Below are 18,959 nucleotides of genomic sequence, written 5' to 3'. Positions count from 1 at the left end.
TCGTGGTCATCCCGCCGTGTACCCCCAGCGTTGACGGGGGCGCGTGGACTCCAACTCCCGGCGTGCCCTGCGCGCCGGCGCTCGTTAACGGCGGGAGGGGGCGGGCGAGGCGGAGGGGGAGCGGCGTTCGGGAGGGCGGAGTAAGGCGGGGGGGGGGGAGGGCGCCCACACCCCTCCCCCTCCCCGCCGCTCCTTCCCCCTCCCCCGACGTAAACTGGGATCCCTTTCCCCTTGTGTCCGCCATATTGGACTCTAACTCTGGTCAGCGGCGGCGCCGGGCCCGGTGGAATCGCCGTTCTCCCGCCCAGCGGCCTCCCCGCAGCTCCCGCCCGCCCGGCCCTCCCCGCCCGGAGGCGACCCCGCGCAGCGCCCCCCGCCCTCGGCCGGCCGGAGTGCCCCGCCGCCGCCTCAGCCTCCCCGCCTTCCCCGCCCTCCGCCGCCGCCCGCGGCCCCGCGCCCGCTCCGCGCCCTCTCCCCGCCCGCCCGCCCGCCATGAGCCCGGCCGACGCCAAGCGCGGGGCCAAGCGCCGGAAGAACAAGCGGGGCGGCGGCGGCGGCTCGGGCGGGGGCAACGGCGGCGCGGGCGGCGGCAAGGCCGGCCCGGCGGCGGCGCTGCGCGGCTCCCAGGCCGCGGGCCTGGCGGCCCCGGGCGCCGCGGCAGCGGCCAACGGGCCCCTCGGCGCGGGCGCGGGCGTGGGCGGCGCCGCCCCCGGAGGCTACTTCGAGGTAAGCGGCGGCGCGGCGGGGGCGGGGTGGGCGGGCGGACGCGGGCGGGCCTCCCGCCGGGGCCGGGCTCCGCGCGGGTAACGGGGGTCGGGGGCCGGGGAGCCGAGGAGCGGGCGGCTTGCGCCGTGACAGCCCTCTCGCGGGGACGGCGAGCGCGGGGCGGCGGGCTGCCCGCGCCGGGTGCCGGCATCTCCTGGGTGCGGCGCGCCGCGCTGCCTGTGCCGCTGCCCACCTGCGCGTCGCTGTCACGGACCCGGGGGCGGTGCCATCTCGCCCAGCGCGGAGCTCGTCCTTGAGATTGCTCGCGTGCAATTCCAGAGTAATTAGGAGTCAGGTGGCGAGCGGGGCTTCCCTGCGTGGTCGGGAGTTCTCTCCGCCGTTGTCTCGCCGTGCTGCCCAGAATTCTCCATCCCGTGCAAGAGGCGACCCGCCCGCCGGGAACTTTTCTTTCTCTGCTCGGATGTGATCATCGGGGAGCCGCCTGACAGCCTTCCGGAGGCCTGGCTCTGCGCCTCCAGCTTCTCAAAAACTTCCAGGGGCAGTTGGTGGTCTGGTTACTCAGGAGTGTATGTAGTGTTGGAACTCAGGGCATCGGAAAAGTACTTTCTCCTGTATTGTCCATGCGAGCAGCTAGCACACGTTGTGGGTTGATGCACCTTTGTTCCGCGGTGGGTCACAGCACTTGAGAAGACACAAGGTGGTACGAGGGTGTGCAGGTGACAGCCACTTCTAGTGGTTCCAGTGGCGACTCTAAGATAATGGACTTCTCCAAAGTTGAGTGGTTAGAACTGTTAAGTTGTTTTAAAGACATTTGCAGTGGGGAAAAAAGAGCCTCATCAGGAGTATTGGTGTGCCACATTGTGACACAAATTGTTTTATGCAAGATTCTAAATATCGTGTTGGAATGGCACGGAGTGAGAGCAGAAAAGAGAAATGATTGGGTATGGCGTGGCTTTGTCATGCTTTTGCATTAAGTGAACATACAATAATGCATGTGTACTTTATTTTCCGTTTAAAGGATTTCCAGCCTTTTCTGTTGTGGAGTAAGTGCAGTTGTTGCATCTTTCTCTAGATGATATTGTTACCTTTGTTTGGGATCCTGGAACACAGCCCTGGACTTCAGCCTCCAGAGGCTGCCCCTTTCCAATACCCTGGAGAGAGAAACAGGTACAGGGGTTGGGAGCAAGGATGAGCTTTGGGCATTTGGATCTTTGGGCTATAAATGAAGGGTCATGTTTGCTGCTCCTGGGAGGTGAGGGTAGGTCTGCCCATGCAAATCCTTTACGAAAATGTTGATAATATTTGCTGTAGCTTGGCGTATCATATACCATTTCTATCAATTCAGTAAAAACAAGTTTGTGGTACTGTTTTAGGTTTCAATAAATCCCATTTACTTTGCAGTATTTAGCTAAAGTAGTTTTCCTTTAGTTTATTATTCCGATCACATTAGTCAAACTCATGTAACCATCTATCAAGTATTATTACTATCATTTTATTTTTTAGAGAGAGAAAGGGGGAGAGTGCTTGCAAGTGGGAGTGGGGGAGAGAGACACCTAAGCAGGCTTCATGCCCAGTGGGAGCCTGTTGCCCATGAGATCATGACCTGAACCGAAACCAAGAGTCAGTCTCTTAACTGAGTCACCCGAGGGCCCCTATCTAGTATGATTTTTGACAGGACTATCTTATTTTGTTAAACTTACAAATCAAGATTTTTGACATGACCCTGTAAGAAATAAGATATATTAAGACCGGTAGTGTGTGCTTCCACTTATACAACAAAAGTTTTTTTTTTTTTTTTTAAATATTTTATTTATTTATTTGACAGAGAGAGAGGTCACAAGTAGGCAGAGAGGCAGGCAGAGAGAGAGAGGGAGAAATAGGCTCCCCACTGAGCAGAGAGCCCGATGTGGGACTCGATCCCAGGACCCTGAGATCATGACCTGAGCCGAAGGCAGAGGCTTAAACCTCTGAGCCACCCAGGCGCCCCTATACAACAAAAGTTTTACAAAATGATATTCTGATGGCTTTTTTGTCTTTTTTATTTTATTCCATTTCATTAATGAAGTGATTGTAGTACACAGAATTACTTTATTGTGTACCATTGATTTGTGACCTGCACCTTGAGAAACATTTATTTTACTGTATTTTAAAGTTTTAAACTTTTATCTTGAGCTCTGAAATTTCTTTGTTCTTTTTCTTTTTTTTTTTTTAGATTTTATTTATTTTTTTGACAGAGAGACAGCGAGAGAGGGAATATAAGCAGGGGGAGCTGGAGCGGGAGAGGGAGAAGCAGGCTTTCCGCGGAGCAGGAGCCCGATGTAGGGCTCAAGCCCAGAACCCTGGGATCATGACCTGAGCCAAAGGCAGACGCTTAACGACTGAGCCACCCAGACTCCCATTAACTTTAAAATTTCTTTGCAAGTTTTTTTTTCCAAGAAAAAATTTTTTTAAGATTTATTTACTTGACAGAGAGAAAATATGAGGAAGGGAAGAGGCAGAGGGAGAGGAGAGGGAGAAGCAGACTCCCTCTGAGCAGGGTGCCTGGCATGGGACTTGGTTCCAGAACCCTGGGATCATGACCTAGGCTGAAGGCAGATGCTCAACTGACTGAGCCACCCAGGTGCCCCCTTTGCAAGTTTTTTTTTAAAGATTTTATTTATTTATTTGACAGACAGATCTTAAGCAGGCAGAGAGGCAGGCAGAGAGAGAGGAGGAAGCAGGCTCCCTGCGGAGCAGAGAGCCCGATGAGGGGCTCGATCCCAGGACCCTGGGATCATGACCTGAGCTGAAGGCAGAGGCTTTAACCCACTGAGCCACCCAGGCGCCCCTCTCTCTTTCTTTCTTAAGATTTTATTTGTTCATTTGTCAGAGGGAGAGCACATGCAGGCACGCACGCAGAAACAGGGAGTAGCAGAGGGGGAAGCAGGCTCCCTGCTGAGAAAGGAGCCTGATGTGGGACTTGATCCCCAAGACCTTGAGATCATGACCTGAGCAGAAGGCAGACACTTAACCGACTGAGCCACCCAGGCATCCCCGCCTCTGCATTTCTATTTTAAATGTAATTTAAGGTTCATGATACGTTATGTGAAGAAGGAAGCTTACAAAATAGAAAATGTTTGTAGTACAGACTCACTTTTTTTTTTTTTTTTAAAGATTTTATTTATTTATTTGACAGAGAGAGATCACAAGTAGGCAGAGAGGCAGGCAGAGAGAGAGGAGGAAGCAGGCTCCCTGTGGAGCAGAGAGCCCGATGCGGGGCTCAATCCCAGGACCCTGAGATCATGACCTGAGCCGAAGGCGGCGGCTTAATCCACTGAGCCACCCAGGCGCCCCCAGACTCACTTTTGTAAAGTATCTATGTGCATACATATTTGCATAGGAAAGTCTGATAGGATATGCATCAAAGTATTTTGTGGTGGAAATTCTGATGGCTTTCTTTTTTTCTTTTTGCGCATGCCACAAGCTTTAAGACTACAATGAGCATTACTTGTGGACCAAAAAGGTGAATGTTATTTTTATAACCTGATATTACTAACATTTTTTCTTTTTCTTTTTTTTTTTTTTTTTAAAGATTTTATTTATTTATTTGACAGAGAGAGATACAAGTAGGCAGAGAGGCAGGCAGAGAGAGTGAGAGGGAAGCAGGCTCCCTGCCGAGCAGAGAGCCCAATGCGGGACTCGATCCCAGGACCCTGAGATCATGACCTGAGCTGAAGGCAGCGGCTTAAACCACTGAGCCACCCAGGCGCCCCTCTTTTTCTTTTTTTAAATTTTATTTATTTATTTGAGAGATAGAGAGAATGGGGGGGGGCAGGGAGAGGTAGAGGGAGAGGACAAAGCAGACACTGCATAAACCAAGGAGCTGGAGCTAGGCTTCAGCACATGAAGGTCACGACCTGAGCTAAAGGCAGATGCTTAACCCACTGAGCCACCCAGATGCCCCACATTTTTTGTTTTTTTTCCAAACAAAGTTGATTTTGGCTTTTCCTACCTTTTTACACTTAAACATTTAGGTATTATACACAATAAAAATATTTACACTATCAATTCTGTTTTCTGAATAGGTGTGCAAAATTCAGTCATACATGTTTTATTTACAAAAACCAGAATTCCTCTGTTATAGAAATAGGCCCATGTCACAAGCTGTTGGGATACCAAATTACAGTAACAAATAGTTTAGTATAACAAATAGTTAACAAATAGTTTAGTATAGTAACAAATAGTTTACACTCATAGCTCAAAAGGGAATTTAGAGCTATTTTTGAAATGCTGTTAGAGATTTATAACAGGCAGTCTTTTGGGGGTAGGGATCAAAGTACATTTTCAATAGTGATATTAAAGTTGTAAAGTCAGAGAAACCTGTTGTAATGTAGGAGGCATTTGTAATGACATAAATCCTTTTCATTGATGAAAAGGTGGTAAGAAGGAGATAATGTTAGTAATGTTTAAAGGTTGTCCTACAGTATATCCATAGTTAGATGGTACAGTTATGAATTTGGTGGTGCCTTGGGTGTGTTGCAGAAATCGCTGCGGTGATGAAATGAGGTTCATTCATAACTTTCTCTCAAGTTCACATTTGCTTTAGTGACCTGAGGAAGTATATCACATAAAGATCTAGAACCTTATGTGATTTAATTAAGATTAACAATGTGGTGAAGCTGCAAAGAGCACCTCCCTCTGTGATTCAGTCTATTATGTATGTGTACATCCACGTAACCAATATATCAAGATACATATAGAATATTCCCAGTACCCTAGGATGCTCACTTGTTCCCCTTTGCAGTCATCCCCACCACTGTTGTGCATTTTGGCTACATTTGAATTTCACGTGAAAATGCTCTGCCAGTGCTCTCTGGCTCCACACTGAGACACAGCCGTGTTGTTGAGGGAGCAGTTCACCCTTCTCTGGGCACGCGGTTTTCCATTGTGTGAGTATGCCACAGGTGATTCATTCTGATATTGATGGACATACATATGTATAGGCTATTCTTTTTTATGGCTTTCCTGTACATGTCTTTTGGTGGACATGAGTACCCCTTTCAGTCGTGTGTGTGTGTGTGTGTGTGTGTGTGCTGTGCAGTGTGACTTCAGCAGGCAGTTTCTCTAAGTGGTTTTATTGAATGCTGATTTAAAAATGAACATGTAGTGGGATTGATATTTTAAGATGTACAGGTCTTTGGATGTAACGCATACACAGATTAATGTATCCACTACCACTGTCAGAGTACAGAACCATTTCATGCCCACAAAAACTCCCTCATGCAATCCCTGTGCGATCACACTCTCTCCCACCGCTAAACTCTTGGCAGCCAGTACTTTGTTACTATGATTTCGTCTTTTGGAGAAGTTACTTAAATGGAATCATACAGTATGTTAACTTTTCCACACTGGTTTATTTTCACTCAGTATGCATAATAACTTTGAGACTCCTCTGAGTTGTTCCTGTTTACTGCAGAGTAGTAGTTCTTTGTATGGACGTACCACAGTTTACCCCTTTTCCCAGTGGTGGACGTTCAGGTTCTTTCCAGGTTTTGGTGAAAATGAATACAGCTGCTATAAAAATTTGTGTACAGGTCTTTGTATGGAAGTAAATTTTCTTTTTTCTAAGGAGTGGGCACTGGGCTGTATGGTAATATTATAAGAAACTGCCACACTGTTTTTCAGAGTGGCCTTACCTTTCAACTTCCCACCAGCAAGGTATGAGAGTTCCAGTTACTTTGCATCCTTGCTAGCACTTGGTGTTGTCAGTAGTTTTTATTTTAAGGCTTTTAATAGGTGTGGTGTGGTTTTAATTTGCATTTCCCTAAAGACTACTGATATTGAACACTTTTTATGTGTTTGTTTGCCATTCTTGTGTCCTCTTGGGTGAAGTATTTATTCAGACTTTGCCTATTTTTAATTGGGTTTATTTTCTTTTGAGTTTTGAGAGTTGTTCATAATTCTGGATAGGAGTCCTATGACAGATATGTAATTTGCAAACATTTTCTTACAGTCTGTAATTTGTGTGTGTGTGTGTGTTTAAGATTTTATTTATTTATTTGACAGAGATCACAAGTAGGCAAAGAGGCAGGCAGAGGGAGAGGGGGAAGCAGGCTCCCTGCCAAGCAGAGAGCCTGATGTGGGGCTCGATCCCAGGACCCTGAGATCGTGACCTGAGCTGAAGGTAGAGGCTTAACCCACTGAGCCACCTAGGCATCCCTGTAATTTGTGTTTTTATTAACTTTTTTTTTCAAAGAAAAAATTTAATTTTGATGAAGTTCAGCTTATCAGTTTTTTCTTTTATGAATCATAATATTTGGTGTCATCTAAGAACTCTTTGTTTTATAAAACTTCAGGTTATATTTTTCCCCTATGTTTTCTTCTAGAAGTTTCACAGTTTTACATTTAGATCTGTGATTCATTCTGAGTTAATTTTATATAAGTTATCAGATTCACGTGGGAATTTTTTTATTTTTCAATATGGATATTAGGTTGTTCCAAACGCATTTGTTGAAACGATAATCTTTCTCCATTGAATTGACTTTTCACCTTTGTCAGAAGTTAGTTGACCTTATTTGAGTGGGTTATTTTTGTACTCTCTATTCTGTTTCATTGACTTAGAGGTCTATTTCTTTCTTTCTTTTTTTTTTTTTTTTAATTTATTTGACAGAGATCACAAGTAGGCAGAAGGAGAGAGAGGAGGAAGCAGGCTCCCTGCAGAGCAGAGAGCCCCATGTGGGGCTTGATCCTAGGACCCTGGGATCATGACCTGAGCAGAAGGCAGAGGCTTTAACCCACTGAGCCACCCAGGCGCCCCTAGAGGTCTATTTCATTGCCTGTACCACATGTCTTAATTACTGCAAGTCTTAAAATTAAGCAGGGTGATTTCTTTAAAGAAATTCTCCAACTTTAAAGAAAAAAAAGTTTTGGCTATTTAGTTGTTTTTCTTTTCCATACATTTTAGAGTCAGCTTACCTATACTTACAAATAATTCTGGGATTTGAGTGGAATAGCCCTAAATCTATAGATCAGTTTGGTGGAGAATTGACATGTTTAGTATGTCTAGTCTTCTAATTTGTGAACATATTATGCGTCTCTATTTATTTGGTGATCTTTGTTTTTTTTTTTAAATTGAGATATAATTGACATTTAATTTGTGTTTGACTTTTTTTTTTTTTTAAGATTTTATTTATTTATTTGACAGAGAGAGACACAGCGAGAGGGGGAACACAAGCAGGGTCAATGGGAGTGGGAGAAGCAGGCTTCCCGCCAAGCAGGGAGCCTGATGCGGGGCTTGATCCCAGAACCCTGGGATCATGACCTGAGCCAAAGGCAGAGCCTAAGGACTGAGCCACCCAGGTGCTCCTGTGTTTGACTTCTTTCATTGGTGTTTTGTAGTTTTCAGCAGATGGATTCTGTATATATTTTGTTAGATTTATATATAAGTATTCATTTTTGTCAACCTTTGTAAATGTTTTTTTGAAAAATTTCAGTTTCATTTATTTATTGATGGTCCATAGAAATGTAATTAAATTTTCTGTTTTACCTACTGTCCTCTGATCTTGCTAAAATCATATTCTGGGAGTTTGGGGGTGGATTCATTGGGATTTTCTGTGTAGACAGTCATGGTGTCTGAGTAGTGATTTTTTTTGTTTGTTTGTTTTCCATTCTGTATGCTTTTTCTTTCTTTTTCTTCCTTCATTGCACTAGCTAGGACTTCTAGTACAATTTCCTTGTTCCCGATTTTAGGGTGGAAGGATTCAGTATTTCACTATAAAGTGTGTCTGCTGTAGATTTTTTATTTTTATTTATTAATTATTTTAAAAAAAGATTATTTATTTATTTATTTAGACAGAGACCACAAGTAGGCAGAGAGGCAGGCGGGGGGGCGGGAAGCAGGCTCCCTACCGAGCAGAGAGCCCGATGCCGGGCTCGATCCCAGGACCCCGGTACCACAACCCAAGCCAAAGGCAGAGGCTTTATAACCCACTAAGCCACCCAGGCGCCCCTGCTGTAGATTTTTTAGATGCTCATTATTAGGCTGAGGAAATTCCTTTCTACTTCTAGTTTGCTAAGAGTTTTATTAATGGATGCTGGATTTTATCAAGTGCTTTTTTGAATCAAATTGAGAAGATCATGTTTTTCCTCATTAGACTGTTAATATGGTAGATCCTATCATTGATTTTTGAATATTGAACCAGCTTTGCATTCCTGGAATAAACCCTGCTTCGTCCTGGAATATTACACTTTTTTTTTTTTTTAAAGATTTTTTTATTTATTTGACAGACAGATCTCAAGTAGGCAGAGAGCCAGGCAGAGAGAGAGGAGGAAGCAGGCTCCCTGCTGAGCAGAGAGCCCGATGTGGGGCTCAATCCCAGGACTCTGGGATCATGACCTGAGCCAAAGGCAGAGGCTTTAACCCACTGAGCCACCCAGGCGCCCCTACTCTTTTTTTTTTTTTGATATCAAATGTTATAAGATTTATTTGTGTATGTCCTGGAGTGTAGAAATGAGAACGATCTAGCAAAGAAGTAGGATACAAAAATGATTAGGACTAGCCCCCCTTCCCAAGAATATATAACCTAATATTGTCCCTTATTTCTGCCCCTTCAGGGAAAGACAGTAATAAAGAAGAGGCTTTCTGTTTTTCCACAGTTCTTGTTTGTGCTCAGAGTGGACAGCAGGGTAGAAGATCTGTCAGACCTCACAGTTCCAGCTTTTTGTATGTGGTCTCCTGGTTTTTGTTTTGTTTTGTTTTGTTTTTTAACATATAATGTATTATTTGTTTCAGGGGTACAGGTGTGTGATTCATCAGTCTTACCCAATTCACAGTGCTCACCATAGCACATACCCTCCCCAGTGTCCATCCCCCAGCCACCCCTTCCCTCCCATCCCTCTCCCCTCCAGCATTCCTCAGTTTGTTCCTGAGATTAAGAGTCTCTTATGGTTTGTCTTCCTTTCTCCTTTCATCTTGTTTCATTTTCCCCCCCCTTCCCCTGTGATTCTCTGTTTTGTTTCTCAAATTCCTCATATTAGTGAGATCATATGATAATTGATAATTGTCTTGCTCTGATTGATTTATTCCCTTAGCATAATACCTTCTAGTTCCATCCGTGTTGTTGCAAATGGTAAGGTTTCATTTTTTTGATGGCTGCATAATATTCCATTGTATATAGGTATATTACTCTTTTTTTTTTTTTTTAAGATTTTATTTATTTGACAGACAGAGATCACAAGTAGGCAAAGAGGCAGGCAGAGAGCGAGGAGGAAGCAGGCTCCCTGCGGAACAGAGAGCCCGATTTGAGGCTCGATCCCAGGACTCTGGGATCATGACCTGAGCCTAAGGCAGAGGCTTTAGCCCACTGAGCCACCCAGGCACCCCTTACTCTTTTTTTAGTTGCTGGATTCAGTTTAGTAATATTTTGTTGGGCTTTATTGCGTCTGTTTTCATGAAATAAATGTCACTAGTTTTTTTATTCTTTTGTCTTCCTGGTTTTGATATCAGTATAATGTTGGCCTCATTAAGTAACTTAGGAATTATTCCTTTCTCTCTGTTGTAGTGTGTACTTTTCAAAGAATTGGCCCATTTCACCTAAGTTTTTGAATTTAAATGTGTAGAGTTGTCCGTAGTGTTGTAATGTAATATGTCTTATGTCTATGAGGGTCTACAGTGAAGTCCCCTCTTTCATTCTTTTTTTAAAATTTTTATTTATTTCTTGGACAGAGATCACAAGTAGGCGGGGGTGGGGAAGCAGGCTCCCCACTCAGCAGGAAGCCCGATGTGGGGCTCGATCCCAGGACCCCGAGATCATGACCCGATCTGAAGGCAGAGGCTTAACTCACTGAGCCACCCAGGCGCCTCTTCCCTCTCATTCTTGATACTGATTGATAATTCTCTTTTTTTCCAGCCAGTCTTGGCTAGCATTTCCTCAAGTGTTATTTAAGTTCAGTTAATTAACATATAGTAGATTATTAGTTTTAGAGGTAGATGTCAGTGATTCATCAGTTACATATAACACCCAGTGCTCACTATGTCATATGTCCCCTTGATGCCCATCACCCATTGATCCCATCCCCCACTCACCTTCCTCCAGCAGCCTTCAGTTTGTTTCCTAGAGTCCAGAGTCTCTCATGGTTTGCTTCCCTCTCTGATTTCATCTTACTTTATTTGCCTTCCCTTCCCCTCTGATCTTCTGTTTTGTTTCTTAAATTCTACATATGAATGAAATCATATAATTGTCTTCTGATTGACTTACTTCACTTAGCATAGTACCCTCTAGTTCCATCCATGTTATTGCTAATGGTAAGATATCTATCTCTTTTTTTGGTTGCAGTGTAGTATTCCGTTGTATATATACCCTACATCATCTTTATCCATCTATCTGTCGATGGACATCTGGTCTCTTTCCATATTTGGGCTATTGGACATTACTGTTGTAAACATTGGGGTGCAGGTGCCCCTTCAGATCACTGGGTTTGTATCCTTTGGGTAAATACCTAGTATTATAAAGGCTGGGTCTAGCATAGCTCTATTTTTTAACTTTTTGAGGAACTTCCATATGTTTTCCACGGTAGCTGTACAGTTCCTCAAGTTTTTAATGTTTTATGAAGAAACAGCTTTTTGTTTTATTGATTCCCCCCCCCCCTATTTTTCTGGTTTTGATTTTGATCATTTTTTCCCCCCTTTGCTTTGTTCCTTTCTTTGGGTTTATTTCAGTTTTTCTTTCTCTAATTTCTTTCTTTTTTTTTTTTTTTTAAGATTTTATTTATTTATTTGACAGAGAGAGAGAGCACAGTCAGGGGAGATGGAGAAGCAGGCTCCTCACTCCATCCCAGGACCCTGGGACCATGACCTAAGCTGAAGGCAGACACCTAACAACCTGAGCCACCCAGGTGGCCCATTTCTAAACTATCTAATAATGTATGTGGCATTCAATTAATCACATTTTCTGTGGAAATTGACTTTTTTCCCCACATATATTAATAGAATGCAAAGGACATTCTTTTTTAAAAATTTTATTTATTTATTTTTTAAATATTTTATTTATTTATTTATTTATTTATTTATTTATTTATTTATTTGAGAGAGATCACAAGTAGGCAGAGAGGCAGGCAGAGAGAGAGGGAGAAGCAGGCTCCCTGCTGAGCAGAGAGCCCGATGCGGGACTCGATCCCAGGACCCTGAGATCATGACCTGAGTCGAAGGCAGAGGCTTAACCCACTGAGCCACCCAGGCGTCCCTTAAATTTTATTTTTAGGTAATCTCTATACCCAACTTGGGGCTTGAACCCTGAGATCAAGAGTTGCTTGCTCTGCTGCCTGAGCTAGCAGGAGCCCTGGCATTTTCCTCTTAAATATTCTGAGTACAATATTAGTTACATTGTGAAACTGAGAAGTTGGAGAATTTAACTGCTTATGGCCCAGGAGGGTTTTTTTTTTTTTTTTTTTAAGATTTGTTTACTTGAGAGAGAGCAAGCATATAGGGGCAGAGGGAGAGAGTCTTTTTTTTTTTAAAGGTTTTATTTATTTATTTGACAGAGATCACAGGTAGGCAGAGAAGTGGGCAGAGAGAGAGGAGGAAGCAGGCTCCCCACTGAGCAGAGAGCCCGATGCGGGGCTTGATCCCAGGACTCTGGGATCATGACCTGAGCGGAAGACAGAGGCTTTAACCCACTGAGTCACCCAGGTGCCCCGAGGGAGAGAGTCTTAAGTAGACTCTATGCAAGTGCAAGCCCAGCACAGGGCTCAGTCCCAAGACCCTGAGGTCACAACCTGAGGTGAAGCCAAGAATTGGATGCTTAACCAACTCTGCCACCCAGGTGCCCCAGCCCTGGATTTAAAAAAAAATATTTTATATATTTATTTGACACAGAGAGAGACATAGCAAGAGAGGGAAACAAGCAGGGGAGTGGGAGAGGGACTCAATCCCAGGACCCTGGGATCATGACTTGAACTAAAGACAGACGCTTAACGACTGAGCCACCCAGGTGCCCCAGCCCTGGATTTTTTTTTTTTTTAATTTTTATTTATTTGACAGAGAGAGATGACAAGCAGGCAGAGAGGCAGGTGGGGTGGGGGGGCGGGAAGCAGACTCCCTGCCAAGCAGAGAGCCCATGCGGGGCTCAATCCCAGGACACTGAGTTCATGATCTGAGCTGAAAGCAGAGGCTTTAACCCACTGAGCCACCCAGGCGCCCCAGCCCTGGATTTTTTAAATTAAACTTTTAATTTTTCTTTTTTAAGATTATTTATATATGGAGGCGCCTGGGTGGCTCAGTGGGTTAAGCCTCTACCTTTGGCTCAGGTTGTGATCTCAGCGTCCTGGGATCCAGCCCCGCATCCGGAGCTTGCTTTCCCCTCTCTCTGTGCCTGCCTCTCTGCCTACTTGTGATCTCTCTCTCTCTGTGTCAAATAAATACATACAGTCTTTAAAAGAAAAAATTATTTATTTATGTAGAGAGAGCGAGCATGAGCAGTGGGAATAAGGATGGGGAGAGGAAGAAGCAGACTCCACACTGAGCAAGGAGGCTGATGCGGGGCTCCATCCCAGGACGCTGAGATCAGGACCTGAGCCAAAGGCAGACGCTTCACTAACTGAGACACCCAGACACCCCTAAACCTTATTTTAGAATAATTTTAGGCTTTCAGAAAACGTTGCCAAGTTAGTATAGAGTTCCCATATTCCCTTCAGCTGACTTTCTCTAATGTCGATTTTTTTTTTTTTAAAGATTTTATTTATTTATTTGACAGAGATCACAGGTAGGAAGAGAGGCAAACAGAGAGAGAGGAAGGGAAGCAGGCTCCCCGCTGAGCAGAGAGCCCAATGCGGGGCTCGATCCCAGGACCCTGGGATCATGACCTGAGCTAAAGGCAGAGGCTTTAACCCACTGAGCCACCCAGGTGCCCCTAATGTCGATGTTTTATATAATCTTGGTATAGTTGTTAAAACCTAAGACATTAAAATTGGTACAATATTAACTACAGACTTTATTTTGGGATTTCACCAACTTTTCCACTAATATTGTTTCTATTCCAAAAACCTAATTTGGGACACCACATTGCATTTAGTGGCCCTGAGTTTTAACTTTCATTATTTTTAGCTGCTTTATATATGGAATGGGAAGATTAATTTTTATTTTCCTGAAGGTAGTTCTGCAAAAAGCTGATTAATATATATGTTTAAAGTGTGGTGGTAATTTTGCATTAATGCCAAAATTCAGTGAAATTGCTAACTAATAGTTTGTTACAATCTAATTCTTTTTTCTTTCTTTCTTTTCCTAATTCTTTTATTTTTTCTCTTCATGCTTGGCAATTACTCCACTGGTGAAAGTAGCCCAACTGGGTAAACGTTGTCTACCAGTGCCTGCTGAGAGGTTAGCCTTCTCTTTAGAGGCCCCTAAAGGTGAGGACCTGTCAGTGCAGGTACCTTCCTAGTCAAGGACTAGGACAGCTTAGAGGAGGGAGTTGCCAGCCCCTTGCAGAGCTGTTCAGTTGCTTTAGATAAAGAAACCCCAGAAATGAATTCTTGACTATGCTTATAATATTGTGCTTGCTTTCTGTTTTTTAATTTTTTAATTTTATTATTTTTTTCTGTTTTTAAAAGCATTAAAAAATGACTTATTAACTGTCTTAAATTGTAGCAGGTCAGTTATATCTCAATTAAAAAAAAAGACTAATAGGAAGGTTGGATCTGCCAACCAGTCATTACAATTAATTGCCTCTCTACAGACTGTGAGTTGAACTGTTCTTTTGATTTTTGCACATTTGCAGATGCCCACACCAGTATTCCAGTTGGAATGCTAGGATTGGCAAATCATAGACTCATAGAACTTGAGAACTGGACAGGAAAACAACCGAACACATGCTTTTTGCTGAGATGGTATTTGCTAGCTGAGGAAGCTGGGGCCCAAAGAATTGAGTTTGGAAAATCCCTTTAATTGTCCTCATCAGTCAGTCTTCCCTGTTGCACCTTTCAGCTCCTGGTGGCATTTATCCCTTCTCAGCGACCACCCGATATACAAACCCCCTGCTGTTCTTTTTCTTTTTTTAAAGATTTTTTTTATTTATTTGACAAACAAAGATCACAGTAGGCAGAGAAGCAGGCAGAGAGAGTGGCGGGGGCGGGGGGGGGGGGGGAAGCAGGCTTCCTGGCTGGATCCAGGGACCCTGGGATCATGACCTGAGCTGGAGGCAGAGGCTTTAACCTACTGAGCCACCCAGCCTTCCCCCCCTCCCTGCCCCCGCCGCTGTTCTTGTCTCTTACTCTCATCACTTTCTTTCTTTCTTTTTTTATTAAAGATTTTATTTATTTATTTGACAGACAGAGATCACAAATAGGCAGAGAGGCAGGCAGAGAGAGAGAGGGGGGAAGCAGGCTCCCTGCTGAGCAGAGAGCCTGATGCGGGGGCTTGATCCCAGGACCCAACGCAGGGCTCGATCTCACAACCCTGAGATTGTGACTTGAGATGAAATGAATTCAAGTCGGACGCTTAACCAACTGAGCTACAAAGGCGCCCCTTTTTGCCTTCTTTAACTGGCAGTGTCCTGGATCTCCTCCTCACCTGGCTTTGGTTGCACTCATTTAGTCCTCCATTCGACGATACCCACCTTGATGCAGGTGAGTCTACATCCAGTTCTTTCTTTCTCGTTCATTCTTACACTTGGTAATTGGTATGTTGGTAGAGATTTCTGATAATAGTTAGCCACTCGAATGTTGATTAGTCTGTCTCTAACATTGTGATTGTACTTGGTTCCAGAATGATGGCTGCAGCCTTTCTTGCCTCATTTCCGGCAAGTGAACTCAGCCTATCCATGCTTAGACTAGACTCGTCTTGGGGCGCCTGGGTGGCTCAGTGGGTTAAAGCCTCTGCTTTCGGCTCAGGTCATGATCCCAGGGTCCTGGGATCGAGCCCCACATTGGGCTCACTGCTCTGCGGGGAGCCTGTTTCCTCCTCTCTCTCTGCCTGCCTCTCTGCCTACTTGTGATCTCTGTCTGTCAAATAAATAAATAAAATCTTAAAAAAAAAAAAGACTAGACTTGTCTCTTCACATTACAAAGTAGCATAGCGGTTTATTTGCTAGCTAATTTATCAGAGAAAGTTTTTTTTTAAGATTTAAAAAAAATTTTAAGTAATCTCTATATCTAGTGTGGTGCTTGAACTCAACCCCGAGATCAAGAGTCACACGCTCCACCAACTGAGCCAGCTAGGTGCCCCTCAGAATAAGTTTTTGTCTGAAGATCCCCCGCTAGCCGTATGTGCTGGTGCATTTTCAGGCGGGTCTATACCAGGTAATCTTGAAGATCTTTCCCAACTTTATGATTCTATGATTGTCAGTCCTTTGGTCACACACTTTCAGAGACTGCCCATTGCCTACTGCAAGAGTCTCAAAAGTGAGGTGTGCTTGAGAGGCACTCTGGGAGAAGCGGTGGTGTGGGAAGGACACGTTAGTCCTTACCTTCTTCAGTAAGATGTTAGGCTGTGCAAACGTTGGCTCCGTGGATTGAGGTCGGCAGCCTCACTTGGCTGTGTATTTCAGAGTTGTGAGTCTTGCATGGTTGCTGGGGTATCCTGAGGCAGGAGGGGAAGTTCGGTCTGTTAGAGTGTGTCGAAGAAGCACTCATGAAATACGTTCATGGATTCTCTGATTTTAATTAAACTGGTCCTCACAAAATATGTAGTCTTCAAAGAAACCCTGGATTGAAGACAGTCCCAGTGATGAAAGCCTATGGAACAATTGGGGAATTGATGGCAGGAGCATCACTGCTGCTTCCTGCAAGGCTCTGTATTAGCCATGTAACGAAGTCAGGAAAATGATGAAAGCGGAGCTGAGAACTGACTCTCAAAGGTTATTGGAAATGTGCAGTTACTAGTGATGAACCACTCCAAAGTGATTATCTTGCCTTGAGATGTTAGGGTAGGAGAGAAGTGAGCCTTTACAGTCAGCAAAAGACTTACCAGGTGAGAAACAGCTGTAAATTTTGTAGCAGTGTTTCAAGTTATGGGTTACTCAATCCTAGTACTTTATAGAATTTCATTAAACTTAAGGATGAACTCCTCCTGAGGTTTTACATTTCTAAAAGGTTCCGTTGAATAAGCAACTCTAGCTAATTTGCACAGACATTTAAGATGGAGAACTAGGAGCACATAACATCATGGAAAGTTCAGGTGGAACTAAATTAGTATGATTTAGTAAGTGCAAATAATATATTTCTTCCATTTAGATCTGTATGTATTTAAATAGGAGAGGGACCTTTTTCAGTAAAGACTGCTAGCAAAACCAGCTTTCTACGTAATGTAATTTACAATATTCCAAAGATCTGTTTTTTTTTTTTTTTAAGATTTTATTTATTTATTTATTGTCAGAGAGAGAGAGCAAGAGCGAGCGCAGGCACAAGCAGGCAGAGTGGCAGGCAGAGGCAGAGAGCGGCTTTTTGTAGATTCAGATTGGGTACCGTGTGTGTGTGTGTGTGTGTGTGTGAGAGAGAGAGAGAGAGAGAGAGAGAGAGATGATTGGATAGAGTAGGATGGCAGAAATAACAGCGCATGTGAAATTTATTCACATGATGCATAAATAAGTTCTTACAGCAATGAATTGAAGCCAGACTCATGCATGGTATCAGCCTGAGCCCTTTTCAGAAGTAGTAGATCTTGACAGTGTTTTGTAATGAGTTAGGGAATAACTATGAGAGTACTTGCCAAGACCCAGAGCTTTTCTGGATATCTCATGGTAAAATTAAAAGCACTGCCTATTCTGAAGGTGAATTGAGTGTTTTTCTTTTACACAAAGACAAGTGGTCTAAATTTGCTGATCTTTTCTGTAATAATAAGTGACTTTCAGTAGAAAGCTACCTAGGAAATTCAGTATTTTTAAGAAAATAAATACTTACTCTGCCCCCTCCAGGTAAAGATGACATTTTAACAATGGGTAGAAAATTGCTTTTTGAAAGAAGCTTTTGCTGTAGAGAGCATCTTGAAAATGAATGTTTAGAGTTATAGCCACAATGTTTTGTTGCTAAGAATAATATAAGTAGCTCATCTTACTGCATACTTAAACTGGGAAATGAAATTTTTATACTGTCTACAAGCTTTTCATGAAGTTTCTTTCTGAACTTATTAAAAATACAAAAATGTGATACCTTCTGATTTGTGTAAAAACAAAGAACTCTGTGAGGAAGATAAAAATTGATTAGCTGAATTTCGGTAAAAATCTTTGTGTAATTTATTGATGGGATCGAAAATCAATTAGCATGATTTAGTAAGTGCAAATGATACATTTCTTCCATTTAGATCTGTATGTGTTTAAATAGGAGAGGCACCTTTTTCAGTAAAGACTGCCAGCAAAACCAGCTTTCTACGTAATGTAATTTACAGTATTCCAAAGATCTGTTTTTTTTTTTTTTAAGATTTTATTTATTTATTTATCAGAGAGAGAGCAAGCGAGCGAGAGTGAGCAAAAGTGAGCGAAGGCACAAGCAGGCAGAGTGGCAGGCAGAGGCGGAGAGAGAAGCAGGCTCCCTGCAAAGCAAGGAGCCCGATGTGGGACTCCATCCCAGGGCCCTGCGATCATGACTGGAGCCGAAGGCAGCGGCTTAACCGACTGAGCCACCCAGGCGTCCCCAAAGATCTGGTTTTAACACAAAGTATTATATCAAGATTTTGAAAAATAATAAAGTACAGTCAATTACACTGGTCTCCTTAAATTTTTTTCTCATGATTCTTTGTTGTAAAAAAGTTTTTCCAGGGTTCCTGGGTGTCTTGGTCAGTTAAGCGTCCGACTGTTGATTTCATTTTGGCTCATGTCATGATCTCAGGGTTGTGAGATTAAGCCCAGTGTTGGGCTCTGTGCTGGGCATGGAGCCTGCTTAAGATTCTTTCTCTCCTTCCCCGCTCCCCACCCCACTCTTAAAAAAAGTTTTTCAGCGTTGTTAATAAAAAAGTATGCAAAAATAGGATTTCATTTTTATCTTATTATATGTTTTTTTGTTTTGTGTACTTTTTAAAAAAAATTTTATTTATTTGACAGAGAGAAATCACAAGTAGGCAGAGAGGCAGGCAGAGAGAGAGGAGGAAGCAGGCTCCCTGCGGAGCAGAGAGCCCGATGTGGGGCTCGATCCCAGGACCCTGGGATCATGACCTGAGCTGAAGGCAGAGGCTTTAACCCACTGAGCCACCCAAGCGCCCTTGTGTACTTTTTTTTTTTTTAATTTTTTTTTTAAAGATTTTTATTTATTTATTTGACAGACAGAGATCACAA

General features: G+C 43.5%; 1 protein-coding gene across 2 annotated transcripts in view; it reads left to right on the top strand.

Annotated features, from left to right (window-relative positions):
- The first annotated feature begins 613 nt into the window (after positions 1-613).
- Positions 614-18,959, top strand: part of FAM193A (family with sequence similarity 193 member A) — a 159,261-nt gene continuing 140,915 nt past the window's right edge. Inside the window, exon 1 of one of the 2 annotated variants that reach the window (XM_045997105.1) lies at positions 614-726. The gene's annotated coding sequence lies outside the window, so the exon portion shown is untranslated. Of the gene's footprint in view, positions 727-1,744; positions 1,894-18,959 lie in introns of those variants that run through there. The other variant, XM_045997106.1, reaches the window with a different exon arrangement.

This window comes from Meles meles, chromosome 2, assembly GCF_922984935.1.
Source record: "Meles meles chromosome 2, mMelMel3.1 paternal haplotype, whole genome shotgun sequence".
NCBI classification, from domain to species: Eukaryota; Metazoa; Chordata; class Mammalia; order Carnivora; family Mustelidae; genus Meles; species Meles meles.
The sequence above is the reverse complement of the archived record's forward strand: the minus strand, read 5'-3'. Positions and strand labels throughout refer to the sequence as shown.